Below are 10,387 nucleotides of genomic sequence, written 5' to 3' on the forward strand. Positions count from 1 at the left end.
ACATATATACAAATAAAATTGTGGTGAAGGCATAAATAAACGAAGAGTATATAATTTAATATAAGTGGTGCTAAATACTATTAACAAAAGGAAAAGATACAGGGAACTGCAGAGCAACTATAGGAAAGATTTAGATATGGTGATGCATGAAACTTCTCAGTAGGACAATATGTGAGTATTACACTGGAGGAAGTGAGGGAATGAGATGGACAAATATTTAGGGCAAGACCCTTTCAGGTATAGAGAGGTGAATACAAATATTTTGAAGTGATCATGTTCATCTTTGAGAAACAACAGAAAAGCCAATGACATTGAATTACTTTGAAAAAGATAACAGTGACAGAAATGAGATTCAGGAAGTGATGAAAACCATATTATGTAGAGTTTTTAGGTCAAATATTTTAAATATCTTAAATTTTATTCTTTACATGATAAAGAGTCTCCTGCCCCCGCGCCTGGCTGTCCTCGCGAGGGCCCCTTGGAGGGGAGTGGGTTGAGTTTTCCTCCCCACCCCGACCAGGGCTCTGGCAGCAGAAGAACCTCCAGAACCAGCCACCACCATGCTGAGACCACTCTCCACACGCATGAAGGTACTGGCAGAGGAACAGAGGCATGCGGGTCCTGGGGCTGAGATCTCCAAGCCTGCTCAGATCGGGGCTGAGCATCCTCCACCCAGATCCTACACATTCTAGTAGGCAGGGGTCACACCCACCAACTGGCTCCCTAGTGCTGTGTAATCCCATCAACGGCCAAGACCCAGAGACTATAAAACCCAGCTCCCAGAAGTGCGCGGCCACATTTGCGGCCACGCGACATCTTATTATCTCACTCTTACTTTGGACAATCTGGCGGGTACCAAATGTAACCTGCCCACATGGCAGAGACTGGCAAACTCCCCGTGGCATACCCAATATGCCATATACCAGTAACAATGATGGGTCTCATTCTCCTAACCCTGAAAAATCCTTAAATATGGCACTTTTAAAAAAAATTCTCAGGGCTAGGATGAAGGAGACGTTACTGGGGCCTGCTGAAGGCAATTGACGAATAACAGGATGGTCATGATTGTGATCGTGATCTTTACGTGATAGCTATTGAATAGTTTTTTTTTGGGGGGTCACACCTGGCGGTGCACAGGGGTTACTCCTGGCTCTGCACTCAGGAATTACTCTTGGCGTTGCTTGGGGGACCATATGGGATGTTGGGAATTGAACCCGGGTTGGCCATGTGTGAGGCAAATGCCCCTACCCACTGTGCTATCCTTCCAGCCCTGCTTATTGGATAGTTTTGAATAAGGCATATTCAATTTAGATGTATCATACACGAGAAATAAGCTTTGGACCCCAGAAATTGTGCACACAATTATGTCATTTAAGAGGTGGGAAAACTAAAATTATTAAACATTGAATTTAGAGGAGAAATCAAAATAGTTCATATTATGAAATGCCTAGTAGAAATTCAAGTGGAGAAGTTGAATAGATTCATAAAGAAATTTGTTGTTTGGGAGATAATTGAAGGGTAGAGATATATGTAGAATTTTAAGTAGGTGTTGAAATTCATATCTGTGTATCTCCACATTTATTCTGCTGCTTGCCCTACTTTTTACTTACTGCTTTGCCCTACTTTTAGGCTTTTATCTTTGGTATTTGTTGAGTATTTGCTGTGTACAAAACTATACCATTTTGCGTAAAGGTAAAGGTAAAGGTAAAGGCCCTCCCGTTGATCGTTGATTTGCTCGTGCGGGCCCAGTAACGTCTCCATTGGAGACCTTTGTTGTTACTGTGTCTGGCATATCGAATACTCTCGGTAGCTTGCCGGGCTCTCCGAGAGGGGCGGAGGAATCGAACTCGGGTCGGCCATGTTGGCCGCTTGTAAGACGAAAGCCCTACCGCATGAGTCAGTAAAGTGAGCAAGGGTGACCCAGACAAGGGAACAAGGTTCTGAGTAAGAGGGAGCAGTTTATGTAATAATATGTAAATAAGACTAGTGTGGTAGAGCACTGAATAATATTGGTCAAGATGTAGATGAAACTTTAAATAGGAAGCACATGACTTACAGGTAACATGGCAGGAAAAATCATTAAGGTTGCAGTGGGGATAATGGATTGAGATGGGGATATGCATAGAAGGAAAAGACAGAAAATGAGGGAGACCTCAAAAGTCATAGTTAAGAGGCTACTGAAGTAGTTAAGGTGAGAAAAAGGGTAATTTGAACAGGAAAGCATATAACTAGGTAAAATCGGCTACTAGGAAGAGCTGAGAAGGTGGAGGAGACAAATCTAATCTTCTCTCAAGGACCTGCACACTAACGCTGGGAAACAGTACAGCAACCGATAAAGACTTTAGTCTTGGAAATTAGGCATAACTTGGTTTGAAATAGCTCTTCTACTTTGAAATAGCTGCATAATTTTAGATTAAGTTTCTGTAAATTGGAGATAATAGTATCTGTATCACAAATTATTGTAGAAATTAATCAGAATATGTATGACAAAATGTTAAACCAGAATTCAATAATTATAGCATTATCACATTCTAGAATTTAGCAGTAACCAGAGAATGATATCCAGAAAAAAATGTTTTCTCCATTTGTTAGAAAATTTTAGAGAAAACAATACATAAATATACAAATTTGGTTAGCATCTGCTTTCTGTAATCACTTTAAGACCAATATATGATGATGATGAATTTTAGTTTCTGTTTTGAGATTTGCTTTTTCGAAAAAGTGGACTCTATGTATTGACATTTTTATGGAATTTGTGACTCTGTTAGGTATGAGCCATCTTAAAGATTTTCAACTTTATATCCTTGTTACTACAATAAGTAGATAAAAATAAACTGCAGAAAGCAATCCCTTTAGACACTATTACATATTATTGTTCTATAAACTTTATTATTTACTATTTCAAACTCACATGAATTTTTTATGAATCATGAATCAATTAATTTACATTGAAGCATAAAATTTGTTTAAGAGATTCTTTTATAGTAAAGACATGGTGTATTGATTCTCTATAGAAGTGGATCAAATGAAAGTGTGTGACAAGAAAAAAAAATGTAGACATGTTGGTGATGGGTAACTTATGGTGCTTTTAGCTAAAAAGAAGAAATACCTGATCAGAATTCTAAAAGGCATGATTTCACACTTTTACTTAAACTGTTAATGCCTTCATAGACATAAAATTGCCCTCCAAATGTGATTCAATCCAGGCCATCCTTATTTCACACACATAAACTAAATAATATGTGTAAGTGCTCAGGTAAGTAACTGGCATCTAAAATTTGTATAATAAATGTTCTTCCTTTCTCCTCCTATAAGGGATTCTTGGCAGTACAAAAACTTATTCAAGTTATTTAATTTCAAGTTCTAATAAAATTGCATGTAGTTTCTTTTTTATTATTATTGTGTTTGCTTTAGAAATTATCTGCACAATACATGTTTGTTGTAAACATATTGGAAAATAAAAACAACAATGGAAACCTGTGAATTTATCCTAGAGAGACCCATTTCTGATATTTTTATACATATGCGATAGCACAGCGGTAGGGCGTTCGCCTTACAAGCGGCCAACATGGCCGACCCGAGTTCGATTCCTCCGCCCCTCTCGGAGAGCCCGGCAAGCTACCGAGAGTATTCGATATGCCAGACACAGTAACAACCAAGTCTCCAATGGAGACGTTACTGGGCCCGCTCGAGCAAATCGACGATCAACGGGAGGGCCTTTACCTTTACCTTACCTTTACCTTCTTTTGGGGAAGGGGCACCCCTGGCAATGCTCAAGGCTTACTTCTGGCTCTGTACTCAGAAATCATTTGTGGTGGGGTACCATATGCTGTATTAGAGATCACATTGGGAATAGCAGCATGCAAGCGTCTGAACCTTGTAAAATCTCTTCAGACCATTAACTATCTTAATTATTTTTAAATTTACAATTAGTTTATGAAACTCCAAAATTTTATTGTGTAACTTCACCTTTATGTGTTTATAGAGCTCACCACACCCCTTGTCAAAGTTCTAAGTTCTAGTGCCATTCCAGCTTTCAAAAGACTCCTACCATTCATCTCATACAATATCCATTTCTCTGGTAACTTTAATAGTTATCACCAAGTCTAAGAGTTCATTCATTTGTTGTTTTTATACATATCATTTTAAAATGATTATTTAAATTCCATATATGAGTGAAACAATCCAGTAGTATTTTATCACTTCTTTATTATTATTTCACTTTGCATAATCACTTCTTTTCTTCCACTTTTTACTCATAAGGCATAATTTTCTTTTGTAATGGAAAAGTAAAAAAATATATATGTATGTATTTCTGAACTTCTTTATCCAGTCATATGTTGATGCGGATTTAGGCTAATTACATGGTTTAGTTGTTGTGAATAATGCGGCCATGATCTTAGGGATGAAACTTTTTTTTTTAAAGTTTTTTGTTTACATCCTCTAGTCAAATGTATGGGACTGGTATTGTTGTTTTATATGGTATTTCTACTTAAATTTTAAAAATGGACTTCATGATTTTTCATAGAAGCTGTATCAATTTACATTCAATCCAGTAGTACCAAGGTTTCTTTCCTTCAATATCCACTTGTTTACAATCTTTTATAAATTCTTCTAAAGTTTTACATAGTCAGTTATGCCATCTGTGAGAGAATATTCCTTCCTAATATATATATCTTTTGTTTCCTTATTTCAGTATGTTAGACACCCAGTACTGTCATGTGCCACATAATGACAAAACAGAAAATGAAATAGAAGTTGAAATAATTTAATTTATAGGTTTGACTTTGTAACAATGTAAATATTTTCCATAAATATGAACAAAATTATGTGGCTGTAACTAAAAGACATCATGTTGATTGAGTCAGTTGGAGGTAGAAGGACAAATACAGAAAGATTTCTCTCATGTGTAGTATATAGTAAGGGAATTATGACTGGTCAATGGTAACAAGTCCTGAGAATAGACCTGTAGCATGGAATCTGTCAAGGAGGTGGGTTGGGGGAAGCAGGAAATGAGTTGTGGATATTGATGAAAAGATGCTGGTACTCTGACAGCAGATGCAGTGTTAGAATATTCTATGTCTGAATCACTACTATTAACAGTATTGTTAATCATGGTGCCTAAATGAAAATAGGAATGACTCTAAAAAATTTAAGTATATCACAAATATTATATATACAAAATTATTTTGGTAATAGTATTGATTGATCTGATACTAGAATCTGGATTTTTACATAGTCAGTTATACCATCTGTGAGAGAATATTCCTTCCTAATATATATATCTTTTGTTTCCTTATTTCAGAATGTTAGACACCCAGTACTGTCTATAAAATCCAGACTATAAAACTGACTATAAAATCCAGATCCCAGACGAGAACAGTGCAGTCTCTGCCCCCGCGCCTGGGTGTTCCTTCCCGGAGCCCCTTGGAGGGGAGCGGGTTGAGCTTTCCTCCCCGCCCCGACCAGGGCTCCGGCAGCCGTAGACCTCCAGGACCAGCCACCACCATGCTGAGACCACTCTCCACACACATGAAGGTACTGGCAGAGGGACAAAGCCACGCGGGTTCCGGGGCCGAGACCTCCAAGCCTACTCGAATTGGAGTCGAGCATCTTCCACCCAGATCCTCCAAATTCCAGTAGGCGGGGGTCCCACCTACCACCTGGCCACCTGGCGCCGTGTAATCCCATCAGCGGCCAAGACTCAGAGACTATAAAATCCAGATCCCAGACGAGAACAGTGCAGTCTCTGCCCCCACGCCTGGGTGTTCCTTCCCGGAGCCCCTTGGAGGGGAGCGGGTTGAGCTTTCCTCCCCGCCCCGACCAGGGCTCTGGCAGCCGAAGACCTCCAGGACCAGCCACCACCATGCTGAGACCACTCTCCGCACACATGAAGGTACTGGCAGAGGGACAAAGCCACGCGGGTTCCGGGACCGAGACCTCCAAGCCTACTCGAATTGGAGTCGAGCATCTTCCACCCAGATCCTCCAAATTCCAGTAGGCGGGGGTCACACCCACCACCTGGCCCCCTGGCGCCGTGTAATCCCATCAGCGGCCAAGACTCAGAGACTATTAAATCCAGATCCCAGACGAGAACAGTGCAGTCTCTGCCCCCGCGCCGGGGTGTTCCTTCCCGGAGCCCCTTGGAGGGCAGCGGGTTGAGCTTTCCTCCCCGCCCCGACCAGGGCTCCGGCAGCCGAAGACCTCCAGGACCAGCCACCACCATGCTGAGACCACTCTCCGCACACATGAAGGTACTAGCAGAGGGACAAAGCCACGCGGGTTCCGGGACCGAGACCTCCAAGCCTACTCGAATTGGAGTCGAGCATCTTCCACCCAGATCCTCCAAATTCCAGTAGGCGGGGGTCCCACCCACCACCTGGCCCCCTGGCGCCGTGTAATCCCATCAGCGGCCAAGACTCAGAGACTATAAAATCCAGATCCCAGACGAGAACAGTGCAGTCTCTGCCCCCGCGCCTGGGTGTTCCTTCCCGGAGCCCCTTGGAGGGGAGCGGGGTGAGCTTTCCTCCCCGCCCCGACCAGGGCTCCGGCAGCCGAAGACCTCCAGGACCAGCCACCACCATGCTGAGACCACTCTCCGCACACATGAAGGTACTGGCAGAGGGACAAAGCCACGCGAGTTCCGGGACCGAGACCTCCAAGCCTACTCGAATTGGAGTCGAGCATCTTCCACCCAGATCCTCCAAATTCCAGTAGGCGGGGGTCACACCCACCACCTGGCCCCCTGGCACCGTGTAATCCCATCAGCGGCCAAGACTCAGAGACTATAAAATCCAGATCCCAGACGAGAACAGTGCAGTCTCTGCCCCCGCGCCTGGGTGTTCCCTCCCGGAGCCCCTTGGAGGGGAGCGGGTTGAGCTTTCCTCCCCGCCCCGACTAGGGCTCCGGCAGCCGAAGACCTCCAGTACCAGCCTCCATCATGCTGAGACCACTCTCCATACACATGAAGGTACTGGCAGAGGGACAAAGCAACGCGGGTTCCGGGGCCGAGACCTCCAAGCCTACTCGAATTGGAGTCGAGCATCTTCCACCCAGATCCTCCAAATTCCAGTAGGCGGGGGTCACACCCACCACCTGGCCCCCTGGCGCCGTGTAATCCCATCAGCGGCCAAGACTCAGAGACTATAAAATCCAGATCCCAGACGAGAACAGTGCAGTCTCTGCCCCCGCGCCTGGGTGTTCCTTCCCAGAGCCCCTTGGAGGGGAGCGGGTTGAGCTTTCCTCCCCGCCCCGACCAGGGCTCTGGCAGCCGAAGACCTCCAGGACCAGCCACCACCATGCTGAGACCACTCTCCGCACACATGAAGGTACTGGCAGAGGGACAAAGCCACGCGGGTTCCGGGACCGAGACCTCCAAGCCTACTCGAATTGGAGTCGAGCATCTTCCACCCAGATCCTCCAAATTCCAGTAGGCGGGGGTCACACCCACCACCTGGCCCCCTGGCGCCGTGTAATCCCATCAGCGGCCACGACTCAGAGACTATAAAATCCAGATCACAGACGAGAACAGTGCAGTCTCTGCCCCCGCGCCTGGGTGTTCCTTCCCAGAGCCCCTTGGAGAGGAGCGGGTTGAGCTTTCCTCCCCGACCCGACCAGGGCTCCGGCAGCCGAAGACCTCCAGGACCAGCCACCACCATGCTGAGACCACTCTCCGCACACATGAAGGTACTGACAGAGGGACAAAGCCACGCGGGTTCCGGGACCGAGACCTCCAAGCCTACTCGAATTGGAGTCGAGCATCTTCCACCCAGATCCTCCAAATTCCAGTAGGCGGGGGTCACACCCACCACCTGGCCCCCTGGCGCCGTGTAATCCCATCAGCGGCCAAGACTCAGAGACTATAAAATCCAGATCCCAGACGAGAACAGTGCAGTCTCTGCCCCCGCGCCTGGGTGTTCCTTCCCAGAGCCCCTTGGAGGGGAGCGGGTTGAGCTTTCCTCCCCGCCCCGACCAGGGCTCCGGCAGCCGAAGACCTCCAGGACCAGCCACCACCATGCTGAGACCACTCTCTGCACACATGAAGGTAATGGCAGAGGGACAAAGCCACACGGGTTCCGGGGCCGAGACCTCCAAGCCTACTCGAATTGGAGTCGAGCATCTTCCACCCAGATCCTCCAAATTCCAGTAGGCGGGGGTCACACCCACCACCTGGCCCCCTGGCAACATGTAATCCCATCAGCGGCCAAGACTCAGAGACTATAAAATCCAGATCCCAGACGAGAACAGTGCAGTCTCTGCCCCCGCGCCTGGGTGTTCCTTCCCAGAGCCCCTTGGAGGGGAGCGGGTTGAGCTTTCCTCCCCGCCCCGACCAGGGCTCCGGCAGCCGAAGACCTCCAGGACCAGCCACCACCATGCTGAGACCACTCTCCGCACACATGAAGGTACTGGCAGAGGGACAAAGCCACGCGGGTTCCGGGGCCGAGACCTCCAAGCCTACTCGAATTGGAGTCGAGCATCTTCCACCCAGATCCTCCAAATTCCAGTAGGCGGGGGTCACACCCACCACCTGGACCCCTGGCGCCGTGTAATCCCATCAGCGGCCAAGACTCAGAGACTATAAAATCCAGATCCCAGACGAGAACAGTGCAGTCTCTGCCCCCGCGCCTGGGTGTTCCTTCCCAGAGCCCCTTGGAGGGAGCGGGTTGAGCTTTCCTCCCCGCCCTGACCAGGGCTCCGGCAGCCGAAGACCTCCAGGACCAGCCACCACCATGCTGAGACCACTCTCCGCACACATGAAGGTACTGGCAGAGGGACAAAGCCACGCGAGTTCCGGGACCGAGACCTCCAAGCCTACTCGAATTGGAGTCGAGCATCTTCCACCCAGATCCTCCAAATTCCAGTAGGCGGGGGTCCCACCCACCACCTGGCCCCCTGGCGCCGTGTAATCCCATCAGCGACCAAGACTCAGAGACTATAAAATCCAGATCCCAGACGAGAACAGTGCAGTCTCTGCCCCCTCGCCTGGGTGTTCCTTCCCGGAGCCCCTTGGAGGGGAGCGGGTTGAGCTTTCCTCCCCGCCCCAACCAGGGCTCCGGCAGCCGAAGACCTCCAGGACCAGCCACCACCATGCTGAGACCACTCTCCGCACACATGAAGGTACTGGCAGAGGGACAAAGCCACGCGGGTTCCGGGACCGAGACCTCCAAGCCTACTCGAATTGGAGTCGAGCATCTTCCACCCAGATCCTCCAAATTCCAGTAGGCGGGGGTCACACCCACCACCTGGCCCCCTGGCGCCGTGTAATCCCATCAGCGGCCAAGACTCAGAGACTATAAAATCCAGATCCCAGACGAGAACAGTGCAGTCTCTGCCCCCGCGCCTGGGTGTTCCTTCCCGGAGCCCCTTGGAGGGGAGCGGGGTGAGCTTTCCTCCCCGCCCCGACCAGGGCTCCGGCAGCCGAAGACCTCCAGGACCAGCCACCACCATGCTGAGACCACTCTCTGCACACATGAAGGTAATGGCAGAGGGACAAAGCCACACGGGTTCCGGGGCCGAGACCTCCAAGCCTACTCGAATTGGAGTCGAGCATCTTCCAGCCAGATCCTCCAAATTCCAGTAGGCGGGGGTCACACCCACGACCTGGCCCCCTGGCGCCGTGTAATCCCATCAGCGGCCAAGACTCAGAGACTATAAAATCCAGATCCCAGACGAGAACAGTGCAGTCTCTGCCCCCGCGCCTGGGTGTTCCTTCCCAGAGCCCCTTGGAGGGGAGCGGGTTGAGCTTTCCTCCCCGCCCCGACCTGGGCTCCGGCAGCCGAAGACCTCCAGGACCAGCGACCACCATGCTGAGACCACTCTCCGCACACATGAAGGTACTGGCAGAGGGACAAAGCCACGCGGGTTCCGGGACCGAGACCTCCAAGCCTACTCGAATTGGAGTCGAGCATCTTCCACCCAGATCCTCCAAATTCCAGTAGGCGGGGGTCACACCCACCACCTGGCTCCCTGGCGCCGTGTAATCCCATCAGCGGCCAAGACTCAGAGACTATAAAATCCAGAGCCCAGACGAGAACAGTGCAGTCTCTGCCCCCGCGCCTGGGTGTTCCTTCCCAGAGCCCCTTGGAAGGGAGCGGGTTGAGCTTTCCTCCCCGCCCCGACCAGGGCTCCGGCAGCCGAAGACCTCCAGGACCAGCCACCACCATGCTGAGACCACTCTCCGCACACATGAAGGTACTGGCAGAGGGACAAAGCCACGCGGGTTCCGGGACCGAGACCTCCAAGCCTACTCGAATTGGAGTCGAGCATCTTCCACCCAGATCCTCCAAATTCCAGTAGGCGGGGGTCACACCCACCACCTGGCCCCCTGGTGCCGTGTAATCCCATCAGCGGCCAAGACTCAGAGACTATAAAATCCAGATCCCAGACG

The sequence above is a fragment of the Sorex fumeus genome, unplaced genomic scaffold (genome assembly GCF_029834395.1).
Source record: "Sorex fumeus unplaced genomic scaffold, SorFum_2.1 ptg000072l, whole genome shotgun sequence".
Taxonomy (NCBI): Eukaryota; Metazoa; Chordata; class Mammalia; order Eulipotyphla; family Soricidae; genus Sorex; species Sorex fumeus.